Consider the following 24,343-nt stretch of genomic DNA (forward strand, 5'->3'; position numbering starts at 1 on the left):
GTTGCGCGCGGTGCACCCTGGGATAGGGCAACCTGCCGATAGGCTGCATAGTCGTCGTTTCGCTGCGCTCCGTGCTGGTTGTTGTGTACGCGTCGCTGCTGTGGTGTGTTGTTGGGCCGCGCGTGTGCTTCTGTGCGCGTGCCATTCCCGTGGATTAAACGGCTGCCAGCGTTGGAACAGGTGAGCCGTGCTACCCCTCAGTTTTCCGCCCGAAAGCGCGCGGATCAGCGCATGTGTGAGCGTCGTTCTCTTCTTTTTTCCGCCCGTTTTTGGGAGCGAAAACGGAGTTTCAACAGCGCCCGTTTGACGCCGAGCCTGTGCATCCGACCAAGGACGGCTTTTAGCAAGCGCGTCAAGCCAGTGTGGGAGTCCAGCCTCCGTAGAGTGTTTTTGCTCGTACCAGTTTTGGCGTTGTGTAGTTTCCCTTTTATTTTTTGTTCTTTCTGACTCGTCCACTTTAGGCCTAGCCTTTGGGCAGTGGTGCGCGGCGAGCACCGGACTTGCGATTCCACAAGTGCGCGCGCTTTGTGAAAAATGGTGGCGAATCGTATGCGTCCGTCAATGCGCTGCCAAATTCGCGTGCACGAGGCTTCGGACAAGCGATAATTCAGCCGACATAGCGACAGCTACGTTGTGGCGTTCCTTGTCAGCCGATCCCGGTGAGTGCACTAGCATATGCTAACTCGGGGCTGTAAAGAGCAGCGCCTCGTAGCACATCGCATTCGTGGCCTTTTGTGCTAGGTCCCGAGCAGTGGTAGCCTTCGCATTGTATCCCCGTCCGTTTGTCACTAACCTAAATCTTGAGCTCGAAAAAGTGTGCCGTTCATGCGATTTCGCTGCACCTCTTGCAGTCACTTACCGCAGCGTTTACGCAGGGCCATACAATTTCCTTCTCCATCGCCGCCCTAGCCTTCGCGTTGGTCGTACGGAGTAGCGCCGCTAGTGGGGAAGTAAACATACGGCTTTTTGAGTAGGTACAGTACACACGCTTCGGTGCTGCTCTTATTTAGTTTTGCTTAACGGTGTAAGCATTTTGCACTGCAAGCTTTAGAGGCGTACGAATCGCTGTTCTCTCCTTCTGGCCTTGTTTAATGTTGTCAAACGGACGTGTGTATGACAAGTAAAACGCCCTTGCGCTGCATTTTCTCCCGTCGCGCAGGCGTTATTCTTGTCCTTTGGCTTTCCATTTTCGGTCTCTCTTATGCTAATCTTTCTGTAACATAACGAATCGCAGGCCCGAAATGCGTAGGTTGTCGGGTGGGCAGCGGTATACCCCGCGCTTGGTATGTCCCAACGAACGCTCTTGTTCGGGGCGAAATGAGCCATAATGCTTGCCGTACGCTGTACAGTTCCTTTACTCTTTTGCGTTTCCGACGTAGTTTGTGACACAGCGCGATATTTCGTCAGATCTCCGGGGACGGTCGAGACAGTTTATCGAACCTCCGACGGGCACAGTAGCGGCGCTGCGGCAGTAGTTTCTAGAACGTTGGCCGAGTTGGCGCTCTTGATAAAGGGCGCGTTGGACTTGACGCGAAACAGCTGCTGTCGTTTGCGACGTCACGCGTCCGGGTACGTCGCGCTGCTCACTTATATGCCAATAAATTTTCGCTTCTGTTCATGGTGCACCCAGCTTTGTATGCGCTTGTGTTTCTATGTTTCAGACTAACCAATTTCGAGCTGTTTTATGTAGAAACCAAGCGGTGCGCTGGCTTTTTATCTATTTTGGATAGCTGGTCTGCTTTGAACAGTTGCTAGGAGACCTTCGACACAGCCATTGCGTACAGTTTTAAGCACAGTCGCAGGAACATCGATTGTTTAGACCACAAGAGACAGTGCTGTTCATCTGCCGAAATTGCATTATGCGTGAAACGTTGGGACGTATTGATCCATATCAATTGCCTTTTGTTGAAAGCACAGCGGTCGTTCAATGGGCGAGGCGTCCTGTAGTTTTTGTCCATATGGCTCACAAAAGCAGTTTCAACTATTTTACTGCGCTTCAATAAGGTACCAATCAAGAGCACCGCAATGATATGCGCTGTTTGGACGAGCCGTCAGGAAAATGTTCATTACAGCTCTTGTCATTTGAGGAGTTCTTAGAATCTGAGTGGCGCTGCATAAACTTGCAACTCTTGTGACATTACATCAAAGCTTCATCTCATTCACGGTGTTAGGTTAACACCGTGAGGTCATTCTTCCGGATTGGCATCAGATCAGTATTGTGTATTCGCTGACGATCCCTTTGATTCTAGGTCGAGTCATTCAAAAGTTTAACTTTGAGTGCCGCTTCCATGCCGTATGTGAAATATATATATATATATATATATATATATATATATATATATATATATATATATATATATATATGTAATACAAGAGCTTGGAGCTTGACATAGCTGCTTGAAGGAGGCGCCCCTTTTTAAATCTGTTGGATAGGATACATGTATTTTTCTTTTCATCATTGCTCATGGATAATGCATTACCTCATGGTGTTTTATGGCTAGTTTCCAACCTGCTTTCTGCCAAAACCCAGTAACAAGTAGTGCATCTGTAAACCAGTTTGTCAGTCATTTGTAATGCATGTTGTAATTAGCATGTTGTAATTAGTACTTTTTCAGGGCGCACTCACGCTTACCAGCATTTTCTAGCCTCTTGAGGGCTTGGCCTTTTATTTTATGCAACATGACGGCTGAAAATTTGTCAGTACCCCTTTAACGAAGCTTTATGCAGCTGAGGAACAAGTCATTGACAGGTACTTCACATTTTAGTGACTGCTATAGTTGTATGCCCGTGAAGGAGTACTGACACAACTTTTAGGCATTGCAAAAGATACATTTTTTGTTTCCTTGGCATACAGTGTTAACACTCTCCACACACCGGAGCCAGGAAATGGACATAAAATATTTTAGTTTGATTTTAAAGTTTCCGTTGCCCAGCATCTGCAAGCCAGTTCCACTGCAATTTGGCATTATCGTGACGCCTGAACACAGTTCACTCTGCATCTTGCCTGCAGCCAAAATTGCTATCCAAGTTGATGGACAACAAATCACTTATCGTTGTTTAGATGCACAACATGCAACTGAGAGCATATGACAGGTGATGTTGCACGTATGTCTCAAGTTGCTGTCCCTGCTTGACTAAGACCTGCATCAGGCTGTGTTAAAATGTTGCTGTGAAACTGCCTCCTTGATACTGAAACTTCATTTTTTTTAAGGTAACTGAATAAAAATATATTTAATGCATTCCAATACACCACAATACTCTTTATGGGATTCTCGACACCAGTGTTTTTATTTGGAGCCACAATACGAAAATTACTAAAAATCGTGTCTGTACGCCTTTAACGGTGTACCAACATGAAAATCTTCATTCGCCCCACCCAAGTGAAAGGCCGAGCCCTCAAGAGCTCAGAAAACGTACTGGTAAGCATGAGTGCACCCTGAAAAAGCAATGACAGTATGTTTTTAAAAGCTAGTTTTGGTTCCTACTGTACCCTGATGTCACAACACTATGATCTTCTCGTCACATGCTAGCACAAGATATTTCGACGTTTCCACGGTCGCTCCATTGTGGCTCCGTTGCCATTCTGGTTGTTTCGGGGCCTGATGTCATCACAACTAGCCATACTGGTGCGTGAAGTCACCAGAATTGACACTGTAGCCTGACACCACGTTAGTGCTGATGTCAGTAGGTGCGCCATGTGAAAATGGACCTCAGTGTCAAAATAAAATATCTTATCAGCTTTAACTGAGCTTCATACTTGTGCAGAGCTGTCCTGTACACAGATTGGTATGGCAGACTAAACTCCCCTTCAAAAATTCCTGTCAGTACCCCTCTAATACAGTTGCACTCAACAAGCATCTATACTCCATTTCGTACTTAGTGTGCAACACTGTACACTCCGGAATACATACCTCTGGGGCATCTTTCAGATGCACAACAGTAATCATCTATCATGTGTGCCTTTTCATTTACACCACATACCTGGTACTTTAATGTTATGAATAGGTTTGCACGGCAGGCGTGGCAAAGCATTCTCAGTAGAAAAGGCAAGCAAGCCTGGTGCACACCAATTTCTCTAATCAAAATGAGACTCTGCAAGCTTTTTGTGCACATGCATCACCTGTCACGAAGCAACCTTCGTGATGGAATACGTTCATGAAAGGTTGTGCATGGGGTGTAGCATGATAGACTGCCGATGAGATACTTTAAAAGGAAAGCAGAAATTAAAAATACTCTGAAACTGGGTATTAGCAGCCGTATAACAGCTTTCTTATTTTTAAGCTATAAAGTTTTTGTTACCAAGTCTAGATACAGAACAGTTTCGTGTAATTGCTAGAAAAGGAACATCAAAATATTTTCTGGTGTAAATGCAGTTATTCCAAAAATTCTCACAGTGGATGACCTGTAATTTAGATTCAGATCGCAGAAGGACTGATTTTTTGAGCTACATTTATAATTGGTCTTCATTATCACAGGCTACTTATGTCCAGCTTTTCGCATGTCTTGGGTTACATACATGAGATATCATTTTTAAATAGTATGGAACATTTAGTAGTAAAGCTGTTCACCCCAGTGGACATTTTTGTACAGCCGCCCAGAACCAAGTCCTTGCAATTTTTGTGCACGTGCTTGGGCACTGAACAGTGGTGGCAGAACGATAACCTTTGGGATCAGCCAATCACCATTGCCCCAACATCGCCGGTCACATTCACCATTTCACTCTAGTGTCACAGTGAAATCACTGCTCTTGTTGTTGCAGGGATTTCCTCACTGCGACAGTGTACAAGAGCAGTGATTTTCCAAATGTTTGCTTGTGCCATTTTTCTTACAGTGAAAGCTGTTAGAAATCACTACAATGGCCATTTTTGATGCTGTAGTTGTCCGCCACCGGTGTCCATAACCACTATCGCGGCAAATAAGAAAAAATATCTAGTGTAGAACGGGGTTGAAACCTGGGCCCTCTGTGTAGAGCCCAGTATTCTACCACAGAGCCATGCCGGTGCTTGAAACTCCAGTGCAAAAAGACCTATACAGGCTTCATGTCGGGAAGGACCCACATTATCATATGTAACATAATGTCGTAGAAGAGTGAAATAACAACCAGTGTCACACAATGCAAATTGTGCAACGAGTGGGTCGTTGAATGCTTCCAACCTATTACAAAGGACTCTGCCATAATTCTTCAAGTTCATTGTCATCAGGCACAGCATCAACAACGTACACACTATGCCTTACAGGTCTTTAGCGGGTACCACGGTTCTCTGCAGAATGACGAAAAATGGCATAGTGGCTGCTTCCAAACTTCACAAAATTAGTGATTTATTGGCCTGGTGTGCGACCGATGGCGGCGCTGCGAACGGCGCCTGTATGACGTCAGAGCGGGGATTCGCGCGCTTTCGTCTGCTACGTAGGCCCAGTGCCGCGTTGAAACCACCGTTGTGGTAAATCTCAACAAAAAAGCGGTTCAATTGGTTATCTTGCGTATGGTGGCTACTGACGCTGTTCGAACAACCGTGGGTCTGCTTTTAACGTTCATTTAGAAATACAGCTCTGTTTCTTAGAACTGCGGCCGCTTGTCTCAGCGGCGAGTGCTGCGCAATGGTGAAGTACTGCTCTGTGCCTCAGTGTACTTCGTCCGCTCGTGAAAAAGACTTTCACAACTATCCTAAGGACCCAAAGCTGAAGAAGAAGTGGATAGTCAATCTCAGAATGGGAAAGCGCCCCACGCCTTCATCGACAGTGCGCAGCAAGCACTTCGCGGACAGTGACTTCTGCTACCCACCGTACGCGCCACTCTTAGGTAAGCTTGTGACCGCGTTTAAGCGCCTCGTCAATACTTAAGCCGTTTATTGCAGGCAGGCTATAACCATAGGCGACTTACACCAGGTGCGGTGCCGTCCTACAACCTGCCGCGAAGGCCCCTATAGACAAGGAGCCGACGACGCGGCCTCCGAATCGCCTCGAAGGAAAGCGCGCCTCGTGAGCTCAGCTGAGCGGCGCAGGATATCTATTATATCCTGCGCCATCTCAGATGACGTAGTACATGCGTATTTTCCTTATCAAGGCAAGCGCGCGTCTAGCGGACTGCTTATCATAAATTCATAAGTCAAAGCTGTTGCCGCTGTTTAGTGCTCATTCTCTAAAAGTTTTCACCTTAGGCAGTGCAGACACTTTTTTAAAAGCGGAGCTCTTTAAGCTTTTCGTTAGGCTGCGTGGCGTGAAACTCTACCCAGCTTGCCTTTGCCACGTTAATGCCTGTGGCCCTGTGCGTGGTATAATCAGCGATTAACCATTTGTTATATTCTAATACCCATGCGACGGCCCTGTGGGTGTTAATATGAACTATGACGTAATATCGCTCTCAGTGAACCAACATTACGGAACAAACTGCGATCATGAGCATCGGCAGGGGGGTGTGCAACAAGCCGGCACTTGCGCACTTTTTGCAGGATGAGAGCTGCGAGGGTGATGCGATCTCCGTTGACGGCCTCGACCACGCATTCAACAACGTGGCCTGCGTCGTACACCGCCTCGCCCTCGATGACAAGCGTTATCTATGTACTTGTAGATGCTGGAGAACGGTACGCTTACTGAAATATCGAAAGAAACACCCAGACTAATTAGTATAGTACGGCGGAAACAGATAACGAGCGAGAACACTCACACATAGTTCTTACCAGCAATGCGGTCGGTGGCATCGGCGCACTCATCGGCCATCCTGGGGATTTCTTGGCCCTTTCGATTGGGCCGCAATTAAAAAAAACATTCGTTGCAGGCGTTAGTTGACCGTCGCAAGGCTGTTCGTTCGACAAAGTTCCCGCCTGAAGCAGACGATCTGCATACAGGAGCAGCGGCTGCTGCAGCGCGGAGTCCCCGCTCTGACGTCACACGCGAGAGGGCGCCACTCTAAGATCTCGAGGCCAATAGCGTTGTGGGTACCTCGCAGTGCACTTGTATCGGTTGCCGAGGAAGCCCATAAGGCCCCCATGATCCATTTCCTCAGGGTCTCAATAAAGTTTTTTTCCCCTCTCTCTCTTTTTCTCACGTTAACATATGTTATGTAGCGTGGTGGGAGAGTGAAATAATGACTGGGTGTCTCACAATGCGAATTGCATAACTAGTGGGTCGTTTAAGCTTCCACCTATTAAAAGTCAGCCATAATTTTTTATCGTCACCATTCGCCGCATCAGCAAAGTGCACATAATGCCTTGCAGATGTGTTGTGGGCACCCGCTTCTCCGTAAAATGACGAATAGTGGCATAGTTTGGTACTTCCCAACTTCACAAAAATTATGATTTATGGTGTAGTGGGTACCTTGCAAGTCACAAGAGAGCTTACAATGAGCTCTAGAAATGCCACTCTTCCAGCTTTTGCTGTGACTGTGCTGCGTTTTACGCGCAGGCCTGGCGTTTTTATTTTCTTAGTTGCCAGTAAAATGCGCCTTTGCAAGTTTGGTAAGGGATAAGTGACCTGAAGATGTCTAAGGAAATGTCTTGTTTATGCAGGTTGAGGCAGCAGGTGGTGTAGTTCCTCCACTTCTGTTCCACCTCAGGCGTGCACGGCTGAGACATGGTGGACTACTACTCGATCCTCCTCGTCGCCAGGACTGCCACCACAGATGACATCAAAAAGGCGTAAGTATGGCTTTATGCTGTTTCATTGGCTGCTCCTTAGTGCACGTCAATACCTTGTCTTTCTATATCAGGGGTATTATCAATGCGTGGTTTAAGATTGCTACTTGCTGTGGTAGCTCAGTGAGCAACCCTGAGCATAGTCTCAACTTCACTTGTTGCATGGGAATCAAATATTATAAGGTATGTGTCTCGTAATTCATGCTGAAGATAGTAAATGACAAAACTGTTTCACTAGAATTGACCCATGCTAGGGATACCGTTGATGTGACGGATGTTTGGCTACCAGCTATTTATTCAATGGTTAAGGATGGAACATAAATATAAATGTTTGCATGAACATACGATGATGACCTCTGAGTCATTGTTATAAACATTTTGTTCCATGAACACAGCTATATATGTACCATGTTTCTCGTGTTTACATAATATTTATATTGTTGACCCCATCAGGATCGTATTGCTAACAGTTTCCACCCACTAGAAAGCTTCCAATATCTGAAATGGTGCATATTTTGCTGTTTATTGAAATGTACAATTCCCTGAAGCACACATGTAAAAACATGCGCTTAGATGTTGAAGGGGTCCGCTCTATGCATGGCTGGTGCAGAAGCCTAGTTCCGGTTCCAGTCGTCCACAGTTGTACCGTGCATGTGTTAACGTCCCCTTCCTGTAGCGCGAGTTTATCGCAGCTACGACGGGTTCAGGCAAATAAGGCAACAGGCTAGGTCAATAAACAACACTTTATTGCTATGCTAGCAGTAACACGTAAACGTGACGTAGAGGGATAGTCTATGTAAAAAACAAGGGGTAAGTCTCCCTCGCAGGGGACCAGTACCCTTTCCCGCAAGCAGGGAAACGAGGATTAGCGCGCAGTGCGGTGGGACTGAAGGGGTTCCCAGAAAAGGGGCAACGGTGCTCCCTCCCGAGTGACCTCTTGGCTACCGCCACGATTACCCCATTGTTAAGGAAGGAAATGGGCATGCGTGCTCTCCCACAATGTGCAGCGTTCTTTTTCAACATTGACAACATTTTCCTTAGGGCAATCGTTCACAAAGCAACATGTTTGCCTGATAAGCACTTGATTCACATTTAGGAAATCTCCTTATGTCACCTGGCTGAGATTAATTAGCCGAAGGAATAAAACAACATGAAAGATGAAGACAAGCACTCTAGATGAATTATTTGTTGGGCTAGTTGGTTGTGCATAACTAGCTGAGATATATTAGTTCGAGGAATAAAACAACATTCAAGAAAGAAGACGAAGACAGTTATCTCGGCAAGTTATGCACGACCTACTAGCCCAACAATTAATTCTTCACGTGTGTTACTCCCGTGGCAAATGTTATGAACAAAAGATTCTAGAAAGAATTCAGATAGTCGGCACCTGTGCCTTGTATGTGCACACACTGTGTGCACTTCCAACTATCCTAACACTGCCCTAAAAGCATGTCCTGATGTTAAAAGTGGTCTGAATTTATCCAGAGCTCTTTTACTGCATCTTTCCTTACCCCTTGCCTGTCCTGGAGCATTAAGCTTGTTCACCGAACAAGATTTCACTTTGCTAAATTTGATGTGGCTTTTTAACAGCCATGCTTTGTGCAGCTTGTCCGTGTTGCATCCAATTTCTTGTGTTATTTATGTAAGAGTTGGAAATTTGATAGTGTTGGCAATGATGTAACAGCCCGAATTTTTTTTTTTTATGTGCGTAGCTCCTGTTTGAAAACTAGATTCGTCTCTGTGCTGTCTATTCTTGTCAGGTTATTTTAAAGAAAAGCCTCTGCTCTCACTAGTTCACGTATGCATGCTGGAGCTGCCATTCATCCTGTTTTGACATTCTGTGCATTGTCCTTGCTTCTCTACACATTCCATGGTAAATGCGATTTCTTGCTTGCAGGTACAGAAAGTTGGCTTTGAAGTGGCATCCTGACAAAAATCCAGACAAGAAGGAAGAAGCCGAACGGCGATTCAAGGAAATTTCCGAAGCCTATGAAGTTCTTTCTGATGGTCAGTGTTCCAGTAATTAAGCATCCTCAGTTTCTAGTGACATGTTGCTCTGTACCAGCTGTTTTTAAAAGCACATTTTGCTGCTTTTATTTTATGTTATTTTATTTGTGTACTGTTGCATGTATGATGGCTCTCTTAGCATCTAGTGTGATTAATGTTATTGTACATCTTGCCTAGTAGTTATGTTAGTTTCCTCAATAATGTTACTCCTTTGTTTTGCAATAATAAATTAAAGGAACACTAAGCAAAAGCTTGGGTTGTATCAGTGAATTACACTTGCAAAAGAAAGGCACACGTCCAATTAAAGCAGCCCCGGCAAGCCTGAAATACAAACTATATCAAGAATGAAATGTGGGTGGTGCAGCCGCCTTGAACTTGCTGCATTAGCCTACTGTGACGTCTCAAATTCTGACTTCTATCTGTTATGCACAGTTAGTTTTCTAGCTGTAAGCATGGACTACGTTATACCAAAGAGCCAAATACTAACTTTAAAGTTGCATGTGTTAATGAGACCTAAAAGTTCGCACTAAAATCTTTTAATACAGCAGACTCAGTAAATGGAAAATCTTAATCTGAACTGCTACTTAAATGGGTCAAGTGCTTCTGACAATATTGGTTTCGTACTCGTATCTGTACCCCTGTTCATCTCTCAGTAAACTGAACTCCTGTTAAACACATTTTCCTGGTTCCTTCATTCCATTTAACGGAGTCTACTGTATATAGTGTCACTCATACTTGCATATCTTTTTCAGCAAAAGAAATGAGATGGAAGTTTCATTTTCTCATCAAGTAATCAGCCGGTGAAACGAAGGAAAATAGTATTCAAAAATGCACTGTCAGCTTAAACAGAGTTCGAGATTTCCTATTGCACTGGAGTATGTGGGCTTGGTATGATTGCGACATAGGTACTTTGTACACAGTGCGCAAAAGCTGGGTGGGATACAAGCTAATACACATGCATCTGCAGCATTGTAAAGCACGTGCTAATAATGCTGGTTTGTTTACAAGAATGCAGCATTGTTTCATTAGATTTGTCAGCTGATTGATAGCAGAATACCTCTGAAAAGAAGCACAAATACCAATTGCCTCAACAGATGATTGTGTGTTCATACTGGCGCTTCCAGTATCATCCTTAACATTATTGTATGATGTCCCAAGGCCACAGGTAAAATTTTAGGCCCTGCTGTCATGAAATTGGACAGTTTTGTATGTTGTTCACTGTAATGCACAAACTAGGCAGGCATCCTACTGAATTTCTGTGGACATTGAGCAAAAAGCTTGTCTTTGAGAGTTTTCTGGCGATGGGACTTTGGTTATACTGCTCCTTTTTTTTTTCGACAGACAAGAAACGCAAGGTGTACGACCGATATGGCAAGGAGGGCCTGAATGGCACCGCCGGTGGCATGCGGTCGGGTGCCCGCCACAACCACCATCACTTCAACGGATGCATGGGTGGTGTCGGCGGATTCTTTGACGATGGGTTTGCCGCACCATTCTTCAGCTTCACGTTCCGGGACCCAGAGGAGGTGTTCCGGGAGTTCTTTGGCACAGACTCATTCCATGTTCTTTGACAACCCCTACACCGCCACCAACACGGGTCGCCAGCAGCAGCATCTTCACAATCAAGCTAGGCACGGTCATTGTAAGTGGGATTGCACTGCTACTGTCTAGAAAGTTATTCGGTGGATTTGCATAGTGTGTTTCAGTTCGAAAATGTGCATACAGTGCCAGCTGCAGTATCTCGGAACGCAATGTTCAATGCCTGATAGAGTTGCTTGGGGATCAACTGCACCTGTGTATCCTGATTGAGTGAAACTTGTGGAAGTACTGTGACTTGCTTTCTTTTTTATCAGATTTCACAAGAAGACCACATTTGTTTGTTTGCATCATTCAGTAACCACTTCACATCATAGTTTGCCTAGTTCAACCAGATTTAGTTGCCAGGAAGTAACGAAACCAATCCTTGTTCTGGCAGTTTCTTACAACGAATGATGCCAGCCATGAAAGTGTAATCTCAATTTGAAATTCGAGTAAAAACAGAGCACAAACAAGTGCTAGAACTTTTGAAGTTGTTAGTATAAAACATTTGGTCACTGGTAGCATGTTTTCTCTGCAGGGTTATTATTTAGTCATGTAAACATCTAAACATGACAAGGAGTGAAAAAGATGCAGGCCATCAATTTTCCTAAAAGGGACACAATCCCCCCCCCCTCCTCTCTCTCTCCAAAAAAGAAAAAAGAGCAAGGCACATGAGTACAGATTACATCACACAAGGCATGAGCAGTATGGTCAAAAGGTAGTCCTGTGGTTGACCAGAATTCAAGCAGAGCATTCCAGAACCTGAGCCACCGGCTTTGAATGCACTGCAGTTTCATTGCTTGAAATTCAGTTTGTTTTTTCAGGAGATCAAGCTTTGCAGGATTTACAGGAGATCAAACTTGTTTTTTATTTTGCAGTTTGTTAGAGTAGCAGTTGAGGTTATTTGGCTATATCAGCTCCACCATAGCTGCAATAGTTTTGCCTAGCAGAGTAATTCCGGTTTGGAGAACAGAATACAGCCTCTGTTTATCAGTGATAGCTGAATCATGGCCAATCACTCGGTGTGATCTGGTGGATGAGCAATTTTTTTGTAGTTTATTTCATGAAGCTTGCTACTTTAGCTTTACTATTTGAGCAGGACATGTTTGTTAGGCAATGCTTTTTTAATTATTTGCATGCCAATCTTCTTACTCGTTATTACAGATCATTTGTTCAGCATGGCATCTGGTAGTGCTTACTTATACATGTGGTATAGAACGTTGCTCTTGCTGTCGCATGTTGTGATAAGAACAATTAACTGGCATAGCCGCCACCTCAAGTTCATGTCCACATTCATGGTAACAAGGTCTTCAGGCGCTCCGAGAGGCTTTGCCCAGGGTTGATTGCATTCAGCTGCATACCTGAGCTCCTTCATTGCACACTGTGACCTTTACAGAATGCTTGACAAATTGACATTTTATGTAGAATGCCACAGAGCTAAGGCATTCCTGTCTAGCACACATACATCTGTCCATTATCTTTTCATGTCGTCTGCACTTCCTTGATGCTGCCAAACCTTGTCACTTTGCTATTATATTTACTATCAGAGTAGCCTCGAGTGGAATCTAAAGGCTAGCTGCTTTAAGGTTTTTGTTAGCGGACAACATGGAGATCGTGGGAGAAGTCTTTTGGTGCTGGTATATTTTTTCCTGCTCTCGCCATATAAATGTCTTAACTCTGCTTATCTTGTCCTTGCTGCTGACACTTGTCGCAAGGGTTGTGTCGTGTATGCAGACATAAAAGAAATAACCTTTTCATCTTCATCCTCATTTTCCATTCACACTGCTGAAGACAGCCACTACTGACATTCTTCGTGGCTGTGGGGACAAAATGAGCCCTTTGCTTAGAGATAACTTGGCCTGTACACCTCAATGGGCTGATAATTTTTGAAGTCATCAAAAGAAAAATTTCGCTTGTTTCCTACATAAGGAAGTTGCACTAGAAAATATTGGTATGTGATAGAACTAGGTTGGCAGCTCTGTAGCAATTTATTCTTTTTTTTTTTCAATTTGAAGTAGGTTCTGATGCCTATTCTTTGAAGTTTTATTTGAAGAGAATGTTGAACATTTTAGTGAGGGAATCTGGCTTGTCTCCTGAACATTGCCCCTGTACAGCTCCACTTGATAACTCACCTCTACTCAAGGATGTTGACAGTGGCACTTGCCTTCATTAGAAGTATTAACTATTCTTCTTTGACACTCCATAGTAATTGAGAAGGATAGCATCTTCAGTCTGGATGTAGTGCTGTCCTCAACTCTCTGAAATGGTGGAAGGAAAATATTCAATGTTTATCAGTTCTTTTTGTTTCCACTGTAGAAAGCGATTGGGTGGAACAATTGAAAGTTTAGCCAGTATTTTTCCTTTTTGCTGTTTCTAAAAGGTTTTCAACTGTCTGTTTCGAAAACTGCTGTGATGAAGTTACTTAGCAGCATTCTTGAGACTCTCTTGAGTGGGCTAGCCTGTGACACCAGGAGCCTTTGATGCTTTTTGAGCTATGCATAACTTATATTTATTTTGTCTGCTGTATCAGGCTGATTGACAACTCTCCTTCTGTTGAACATTCGGCCTTAAAGGGGCCCTGAAACACTTTTCCAAGTAGCCATGGAATGGCTTCACGAACAGAACTTATCGCCCCACGAATCGATTGCCGTAAAAATTTTTAGAATCCGTCCAGTAAGAGTGAAGTTACAAAAATTTCACACTGTAATTGCTTTCTCTCTTCTCTCGCCCCGATGAAAGCACTAGAAGCTAAGCAGGGGGGGGGGGGGTACGGGGGAAGAAGGTACGTCACACGCGCCTCCTGACCTTGAGCACATTTTTACTTTCTTCGAACGTGTGGCGGCCTCTCGAGGCGGCCACAGTAACTACCGAGCACGCCATGTTCAAATCAGCCAATGGCGTGGAACCTGCCTGTGACGCCGTAAGCATAATTTTTTAGCGGACTTTGCGAACTTTTAGCGGACTTTGCGGACTTAATGTAAATCCTAGGCCGTGTGCTGCGCTTTAATGTTTGGCTTGCATGTTCTCGGGAGCCTCGTACTGATCGGCAGCATTTTCTGACCATGCTGAAAAAGCGTTGCAGGGCCTCTTTAAAGTTAACTGTATCCTTGCATTTGGTGGCAATATTCTGTAGTTATGCCATCCTGGCAATACATTTGTGTTGTCATTGTAAGCAGGGTAGCTTCATATGAAGAGGTAGAGGAAGCCATTAAACCGTCAGCATATGAGCAAATTTGTTTACATGCTCTTTGTATGATGTAACTTTCATTTCATTATCTGTACAATGAAATTTAGGAGTGTCTCCTGAAAGTTGTGAACATTGACTTGCATAATTGATTTGTCAATGCCTGTTACAACACATGAATACGTGCACGGACCTCTCACTTTGAGGTATATCGTTTTCCTTGTTTTTTATAGTTGTAAATTCACTCTATAGCTGTCAGCCACTGTGTGTACAAATTTTCTATGCAAAGACTAAAGTTATGCAAGCCAGCTTGTTTGGTTTGCATTTTCACAGAACACTCCTAGGGTGATGTATTCCTCTAAAAAAATTTATATTTGCTTTTTTAGTGTGTAGGATGAAAGTATAGAGGGCTACCAGTGGCAAATGTCTTAGATTATTTCAATGGACATTTTGCAAAAACTCCGCAAGATGGCTGTTAAGCATAGCTAGGCTGCTTTTCTATATTCTTCCGGATCAGCTTATTCTCGGTGGATGACTTTCGAGGGCATCACTTCAGGTGGCACTGATTGGCTAAGTGAAACTAATCATACACAAGTGAAAGTGAATAGCAAACTTCAAAGTATACAGCCTTTGCTGTTCCTGCCCTTTGAGTCTGAGGCCAAGGCCACAACTTTCCATAGAGGTCTCGACTGTCACATGGTGCCAGTCACCATCACAGATGGTGTGTGCCCCCAAACATCAGCCAATCGGGACACACTTTATGCAAGAACACTTCCCCGAATACAAGCGTGCCATTTCAAATGCTATTTTTCTTTTTTCTAGGGGATGTCTTATCTCCACACACTAGAGAGTTTTGGGTTTTGCACATCCATAATTAGGGCATGCTGATTCTTGGGTGTACAAAACGGGGAAAAAAATGCACACAAAATAATGCAAGCAGGAATGGGGCTTTCGGTACACACTCACTTGGCCGTGCTCTTGCCAAAACTCCCTGGCAGGTGTGAGACGGTGCCTGCAAAAATATTATAGGGCTAGCTTCGCACTTTGCAGGGTGCCTGGTTTGTAGAAGTTTGCAAAATGTCCATTGTGTAGGATGTGCACCAGCATCCTGCCATTCTACGTGGGCATTTCCACTGAGTTAGGTCGTAAAAAGAAATGCACATATTTGGGGGGGGGGGAAAAAAGGAAAAGAAGCACGGTGATGTTATTGTTGAAAGGGGCAGTTATTTTTTTCCGTTTCTCCTCGGCCACTATCTCTTCGTCTCTTCTGGATTTCAGCGCCTCTTCTGAGTCGCCACCGGGCAAATGTTGAGGTGGAGGTCGCAGGGCTGCGGCCCGTAACCGTTTCTTGCACGGACATTCAGGTGTGAAAAAGCGGTCAAGAGGCTGCTCCCTTTTTCTGTTGTCTTCGTCACACCTGCTGCCCCATATATTTGTTTTGCCCTCCCTGCTTCATTGCACTGCAAAGCAATGCGTGCTCCCTTACCTGGCTGCTTGTTCTGTTATCAGCACTGCCCCTGTATGGTTTAGTAGGCCATGGCTGGCTGTATTCCTGGGTTTGGTTGGCTGTTTGCAAATTCCCCCCCCCCCCACTGCCTAGTCAGCCCATCATTTGCACCCCTGGCAGTTCCTTTTTTTTGTTTGTTTGTGTTTGTTTGTTTGTTCTTTCATTGTTTGGCTCTTTGTTCCTGCAAAGCTATATAATCGAGGGGGGGGGTGTTGCTATGTAAATGGGTAATGTAAGCTATGCAGGCTTCCCTGCAGCCAACTGATGTTGGGAAAGCTGGGTTCTGGTGTCTGCAGGACTAAACGTTTAGTGTTCAATGTAGTCGGGTGAAATGTCAAAATGGTTTTCCATGGTGGACAATCTGTCTTAGATAAAAAAAGAATGTATAATCCATCTTGAGTGTACTTCAAAAAGCTGGACGGATTTTGAATATAGAAACCACAATAAGGGGGTGCTGCTAGCTTGGAGCAACCTATAATTTCTTTATTCAAGTACATCTTAAGTGCAGAATTGCACTGCAGCCTGAATAAGGTCAGTTCCAATTGCTAGAAATAGAATTTTATTCAGAGTGCATAGATTTTGTAACATATTTTAAGTGAAGCTTCAAGTGAACTACATGTGTTACTACAGTCTGAACATTTGCATCGAGTTGCCTTTGCTGCTAAGAAAGGAATAAATTGGTGTGCTCATTATTACCTTACTGTTGCTGAATTTATTCCCTTTCTGCCTGTGGCAGTGCTGCTAATACCTCGGTGTACTTTACAGGTAGTATTAGACAACCTTTAATAATGTTCCTTTAAATGTCAACATCAACTGTTGATTGCTGTTGCATTCAGTGTGCCTATAGATTACGGCAGTGGTGCCTTCATTATTTTACTTGCTATAGACTTGGACTTTTGTTCTTCAATTCATAGCGACTGGGTACAAGCTTGCTTGGTGATTGTCCACGCTAATGTGCGTCTCGTGTTTCAGTTGTGGCTTGCTTTCCTATGCTGTCTGTCTTCAGTCTACGTTGCCACTAACATTCGCTTACCTAACATTTCCAGACTCATTTTCTGCCATTAGGCCCATACTCTTGGCATGTTTTATTTACCAGCACTGGCACAGCTTTGCCCACAGATATATTTGTGCCATTAAGTCAGCCTGGCTGTTTTAAGCACCTGTTTATTGTGGGTCATTTAGAAATGGCAATCTCTAGACTCGCAGTTTCTTTGCAGAGCTATGCTTTGATCCCTGTATCAGTTGTATTAATTTTCTAGCAGTTCACATTCTTGTTACTGATTGTCATGAACAGATTGTCATGAACAGATGCAGCGTCACCTCATTATTGAGACAGTAAAAGTTCTGCTCCGTTAAGTCAAACTAACCGTGAGAAGTCTTTTCTTTCTTTTGTAAGAACTTTTTAATGCCACTTTGATTTCTGGTAAAGGGCCTCTCATTTGTCAATGCTTTCTTTTTCTTGCTGATAACATTGCCAGTATTTTTCTTCTTTCACATTTACATTAGACTTCTGTGGTGTACATTACAGCCATTTTAGTCCTGCATTTATTGCCAGTAGTGAACATTCCTTTAGAGCATGTGACCATTTGTGGCATTTAATGTGTGACAACAATTTTTTCTGTTCTTGATATTTGCCATTTCAGCTGCAGCAGTTAACAGGAGAGAAGACTTCTTCCCCATGTCTGGTTTCCCCATACCAAACCTTGGCTTTCCTGACATCTTGGTGGATTTGATGGGTGAGTAGCTCTGTTCGTTCACCAGCCAGATTGTACTGCACTGTATAACTCAGCCATGTGCCTAATAATTTCCTTCTGCATAACACTGGCTACCCTGTGCTCACATTGGACTTCCACCACTGTTGTGAAGGGTAGACGTGACAGTGATTGTGGAATGCATGTAGAAGATTGTGGTAGATGCACGCTCTGCTACAGGTCTGTTTGCTGGGGTGCACTGACGTACATACAGCGTGTTCAGCGCATGTACTATTATGGCGCAAGCGCTGTTCACCGTGTTTGGTTAGGTGAAATATTTACATGTTTCTGCACTCGCTCCATGAAGATGCTGTTGACCACAGGCTGAAAGTTGCAGTGATGGGAGGCCTTGACTTCAGGAATACAAACTACCCTATACAGCACTGAACAGCACCAACTAACCTATACTCTGAAATTACATCAAGTCACATAAATAGTTACTGCACGGCTTTGTGCGACTGACACAGTTCATGAATGCTAAAAACAGGTTACTGTATGTGGTCTGGTTTTCCTTATGTTATGCTGTTTGACTGGTGAAGCAATGCTACTGCACCTAACCGTTACAGTTGGTGTGAAATACAGATGTTTGGTTGGCACAGCCATGAAGCGGCCAATGTCACAATTGTTGCATTGAATGCCATATTTGGTTTGAATATAGTCAAACCTCAATATAACAAGCCTCGATATAAATTTTTTCATGTTTTGTTATATAATGTGATGTAGCAGACTATTTATTTTCTAATCTTAGCTCTAGTGAAAACCACATAGTATTATTTTTCGCGGATTAATGAAGTAACTTTGTGCCTTAGTTAGATGTAATGATATCCTCACGCGCTGCATGAGCGCACTTGGTCCCTCTATAGCAAATGAAAGATCGGTAAACATCATTCAAGATAAAATCAATCTTTTGCAGGCAACCTTATATGTGCAAACGTTGCTGGCTGGCTTTAAAAGATACTATTGAGCGAATGGAATGAAATGCACAGTCATGCTTGTCACTTTTTATTGTGCAGAAGCTAGCTGCGCCCCTAGACTTGTGGTGTGGCTGCCACAAAAGCTCTTCTGAATTTTCGATTGCAGAGGCCTCTTGACCTATGGCTTCTTCAGCGAGGCACCTTGGTAATGGCGGCAAAAACAGTTGAGAGAGCGGAATGGAAGGCATCGTCGTGCTACCACTTTACTCGAATAAAACTTAACTGCGCTCTTCGAGCCGCTGTATGACTGACTGCACACTTTGCCTTGTGACTGCAAAGGCCAGCAGACCTGTGACTGACTTCGTCATGCGTTGACCTGCATTTTACGATTAATCGAATTGGTTTCGGTGAAACCCCCATAGAAATAGTGTATTAAATACCTCGATTCTACAATGTAATTCCACGACGTAATTACATGATGACCACAACATCTTGTGCAAGACAACCTTACGTGCATGTCACGTGCAGAAGTTAAAGCAGCATTGCCGTCACCATGTTGGCCTAACAAAACGTGCTCCCCACCCACACATGAGGAAACCTTACTGCACAGATGCTTTCACTGCAGAGGCGAAGATACGTTTGGTACAGCAAGCGCCCAGCATGGTGTGAGCTTAGTAGGTGATGCTATGCAGATAAATCTCTCTGGATGACTGGTGCCATGTAGCACAGGTAGCAATGAAGCGGAGTTGGTTCTCTTTCAATAGATTGTTGCACGAATGTGCACACAAGCATGAGGGAAAATGTATGAGTTATCTGCTCTGCCGCCAACTTCCTCGTCACGGTTTTGAAGTGTCCCTTGGTATAGCCACACTACTTCACAGTCGTGGGAGAGAGCTGGAACTTTTTCGCACTTCGTGTTTCGTGTTGGCTCGTGGTAGGGCAGCAGACACACTGTTCTACTCTATTGTTCAGCTGCCGCACTTTTTGGTATGCTTGCTCATAAGATGTAGACTATCCTAGAAGCCTGTGGGGTTACATTTACTGTTGGAAAATGCCAACCTCAATTTTAAAAATACATGATGTAATGAATTTCTCACTGCAATTACGACTTAATTAAATATATTGAGGTTTGACAGTATACATGTATACCTTGTGGCCAGTACTTTGCTCATTTACATGCTGTTCGCATAGTGGTCTGCAGCTGTAGGTCACATGATGCTTTTCAGGGAGGAACATTTGCAATATGTGATGGGGCAGGTAACTGGCTACAAGAGCCTATCCATGTCTATCCTTCGCATTGGGTGCCAAAGATTAGCACCACGTAGCTACAATGCAGGATTTTTGGTGTTATCCATCCTCGTCCCCTGTACTGATGTCATACAGTTACATTTGGTCAGTATCGAGCTGTAGTTTTTGTGGTGTGCTGCTTTGCACAAGCTTGCAAAAGGCAGCCGTTCATTTGATCCCTATCAGGCATTATCATGATCCAAGGTACTCTTGTGGCATCGGTATTGTGGTTGGTCAAATGCAGTTTGCTTCCTTTTTTTTTAAGACATATTGGTCTGCACATAGTTATAGTATCTTTGCTAAATCTATCAGCAGCTTCTCTTGCCAGGTTGAACAGATCCATACAGCTGTTATAATTGAGCTGCCTGCTACCACAAGGCCTTCATCCCTGCTCAATAGATGTAGAACAAAAAACAAGCACTTGAGCCCATAGGCTCATACATTAGACATGGTATACTTTTTTCTCAAAGCTTTTGTTTGCATGCAACAATGATGACAACTTCGCTTATGACTGCTCCTCGAAATAGATATTCTAGATCCAACAAAAACTGAAAGATACCATTGCATCCTGGAATTCTACTGTTCTGTTGTACTAGTACTGCATTGTGTCTTGTAAAGCTTACATTGGCCCACATGTTCTAACTCCTCAATTTGCTTTGTAGGTTCACGTCAGTAACAACATCCACATTCAGCACAGACATGGGAGCGATGCGGCCAGGTGTACGCAAGACGACGACGTCCACGCGGTTCGTCAATGGCAAAAAGATAGAGACTAGAAAGTAAGTTGTTGCATCACACTTATTGGCATTTTCTGCAATTGGTAGAATCCTGGTAACTATTCTATGGCAGACATGTCATTAGCAGATCATGATTGCTTGTAGCACCTTTCAAACTTGCTATTTCGTTGCGAGCATGTGTTGGCAAACTGATAACTGCATAATAATGAGAGATGTAGATTGTGACTTTTTATATTGCTAACTGTTTCACCTTTGCTGTGTCCAGAACTTGTATAGGGTGCACAAGGTATTTGTTGCTTGATGAAAAGAAACAGTGTTTCACAGAAAAATTGCATACTAATTTGCAATTATGCGTTGCTTCTTTGGTTGCTCTTCTCGGAGTTCAATAAGAAGGGTGCAGATTTCTTTATGGTCAGCTATTAAAGAGGGAGCACTTAATGACTATGTTTTCTTGCACACTGTGTCCTGCTTGATCAATAGATGGCACTGTATTGTACTCTTGTTTAGAGTTACTGTATATGCTACCTTGAGGTAGCAGAGTTGCGCATCTGTCTTCCAAACACCGCCAGAAACCATGCGTTGTGGAGAAGCTGACGCTCGGGCCAATTGTTGTATTTCTCGACGTTGCCACTGCAGCGAACCGAATTGACACTAGTGATTGACAGTCAGTTTAATCACCGGTTTTTGACACGGTGAACATGTTGATCGGTGACACAGTAGGCATGTCTCCTGCAAAAATGAAGTTCAACTTCGCTGTATAGCTGTGGTTGCTAGCCAGACCTACACACAACTCTGCTACCTGAATGAAAACAAACAGACAGTGAAGCCAAGGAAGGTATAGGGGACGTTATTTGTAGTCATTATATTATAAACGAAAAGAAAACGTCGGCGGCAGGGACTGAACCTACAACCTTCTGATAACGCATCTAGCTCTACCAGTTGAGCTACAGTGGCAGTCATACTCCCGCCCACTTTATCGGGTATAACTGTGCATTTAAGGAGTGTTATTCAGTGCCGCTCATAGACATGATGGTGGTACCTAACAAAGAAAAACAACCTCTTAAATATTCCCTTCCTTCGTTCATTCACAGCGAGGTTCATTTATAGCAGGACTTGATGCCTTGAGGTAGTGTGCCAGCTGCCAGCCCATAAAAAAGAGATCACGAGCTACGTGACACCAGCAGGCAAAAAAATGGCCGCGTATCTGTGTGCTTCGCTGCAAATGTCGTCTAAAGACGATAGAAGAGGCGCTGCGTGAGATATGGACGCCATCTGGCAATACATTGGGAAACATGAGTGCTGGTAGTCCCGGCACAGCAGCAGGCGAAGACCGGCGGTGACCAACGCGACCGGCAGGGACGCCAGCCAGCCCGAACATGCGGTTTGGCGCGAAGCGCTGAAGCAGAAGAAACGTCCACACTCAACGAGTACTCTCTACACATCTTTTATTTACACGTCGCCTGTGTAAAACAGGAATGCCAGAGCAGCGCCCCATGGCATTCGTACAGTGCAATACAGAACTGAAACCGAAACACAACAATGAGCTCGTGCAGAGGGCACGGAGGAAGGCAAGTTTCAGCGCAGTCGCATTTTCAGCGCAGCTTAAGAAACTAGGGTCTTTAGAATTACGTATGTATGCATTTTTTATTAAAGGAACACACCACCTAATACTTGCCTAGTGATGTTGCGCCTCAGATATGTGTAATGTTTGCTTTTTGATCGACAATGTACACAAGTATGAACCTAGTCAGCCGTTCAATGGATGGCCCTTGGGCAAGTGGTTCAACTTTGGCCGAGTGGCTGAATCGAGTGACGTGCCGACAAACAGAAAGACAGACCAAAATTTCTCCGTTTAAGTATCCCAAGAAAGACTGTCGTCTTTAAAAGTGTTCTACATTCGCCGTCATGGCTGCGAGCGGCGCTGACGTACACTCCCAGGTTTAAATGCACAGATATATTCGATAAAGTGGACGGGAGAACTTCCGTCACTGTAGCTCAACAGGTAGAGCATCAGACACGTTCTCCGAAGGTTGCAGGTTCGGTCCCTGCCAGCAGCAAGTTGTCTTCTCATCCACTTCAATTTCTTCTCATTTATATCATAATTATTACAAATAACATCCCCTATCCTTCCTTTCCTTGACTTCATTGTCTGTTGGTTTTCATTAAGGTTGTGTCTAGCAAGGAAAAACGAGGCCTTAAATTCCCCGTCCTTTGCTCTGCTACCTAAAGGTAGCATATACAGTACATGTACGCTTGTTCGTCCATCTCCTAAAATTTGCTTTGCTCTAAAGTACTGAGGTATTCTTTCATTCAAAGGGTCCTGGAGAATGGCGTGGAGACGGTCACTGTGCATGAGGATGGTGTTCTAACGAAAAAGACAGTCAATGGCCAAGTTCAAGCGCTGGGATATAAGCACAAGTGAAAAGGACATATCCAGTACCCATATTGCCCCTGTGTGCTGCGCCTTTTTGGTGGAACCGACGTTGGGTCCCTGCTGGAGTGCTGCGCACTTTTAAGTTTGAATGACGAGAGAGAGCCAAGGGGTAGCAGTGGCCAGCTGTTGAAGACAACTCGAAGCATGAAAGATGTGTTGGACTGTGTGCGGTTGTGTGTGTATGCATGCTGTCGGATCTTCCTCCGTCTTCATTTGCCCCCTCCCCCCACCTCTCTTCCCCATACATATTTGGTACTCCTTTTTGCTTTTATAAGTATAAACAGTGAAAATTCTTTAATTGTAACATTGTAAACATTGTGGCTCATTTCATGCAGTTGATTTTGGGGACCAACCTTTTCCTTCTGTGTTGTTTTGGTTATGCACTCTGGTAGCAAGTGAAAGAGCTGATATCAGAAATACAGGTCACTGAAAGGAAAGTGCCGGCAAAGTGCACGTCCTGTCCATTGCAGAGGTAGCAAAGAATGCTCATAGTATTGATAATACTACATGGTTGACTAAAAAAGTTTTAGGTATACATGCTCTATGCTCTAAATAAGGAGATAGGATGCTGCTTGCCCTCATTGAAATTTGATGTTGTTGGATGTAGTGCTTCTGCTGTCCTTCTCAGCATGTAAATGTTTAGGGAGGCATCTGCGTGATCTCAAGAACAAAAATCTTAGAGGTTAGTTATGATGGCACATATGCTTTGTTATGTAATAGTGACAAAAGTTGTACTTGCTACATTGCAGTTGTGCCTGTCATGTCTCCACAAGGCCCCTGCATGTATATCTGGCTTCTAGTCCCTGATATTCCTTCCTAACTCCCTTGACACTAGAATTTCACACATGCTTTTTTTAGTCTTAAAAGTGGTCAACGTGCGGGCGTATTTTTTTTTCTTTTCGCGGTATGTAACAGTTAAATTCAAAACCTACCACAGCATGTGGCACTTAACGTTTTCGTACTGTAAATGTGGAAAAAATATTGTTTCTCTGCGCTCTGTAGTTGTAGGATTGGGACCACCTTTGTTGAAGTTTGCCCATGCATAGATGAGTGGTCTCTATTTGTTACTGTAGGTACTCAGTAGATGGGCAGGGCACATTTAATTCACTGGCTACTTTTGTTTAAGTCTGTTCTCACTTACTATGTTAATGCTGTCTCTACTGGTGTGACGTGAGTTACGTGTGCTGTACAGTCTCCCGTTTTCTTTTTTATCAGTTATAAGGATCACTGATATGTGTGAACACATTCCACACTACTTTTGCAAGTCCCCATGTGGGCGATGCAGGAACACTCTGCTGTGTGTTTTCATTGAG

General features: G+C 44.0%; 2 protein-coding genes and 1 pseudogene across 16 annotated transcripts in view; all 3 read left to right on the plus strand.

The window, feature by feature from the left end:
• LOC119388043 (dnaJ homolog subfamily B member 6-like) lies at positions 1-23,525 on the plus strand (annotated as a pseudogene).
• The window catches only part of LOC119388044 (histone deacetylase 4), a 552,121-nt gene that overhangs the window by 398,414 nt on the left and 129,364 nt on the right, over positions 1-24,343 (plus strand). The gene's annotated exons all lie outside the window — the stretch shown is intronic.
• The window catches only part of LOC119388046 (dnaJ homolog subfamily B member 6), a 351,281-nt gene that overhangs the window by 42,613 nt on the left and 284,325 nt on the right, over positions 1-24,343 (plus strand). The window lies entirely within an intron of this gene.

Source organism: Rhipicephalus sanguineus, chromosome 3 (assembly GCF_013339695.2).
Source record: "Rhipicephalus sanguineus isolate Rsan-2018 chromosome 3, BIME_Rsan_1.4, whole genome shotgun sequence".
Lineage (NCBI taxonomy): Eukaryota > Metazoa > Arthropoda > Arachnida > Ixodida > Ixodidae > Rhipicephalus > Rhipicephalus sanguineus.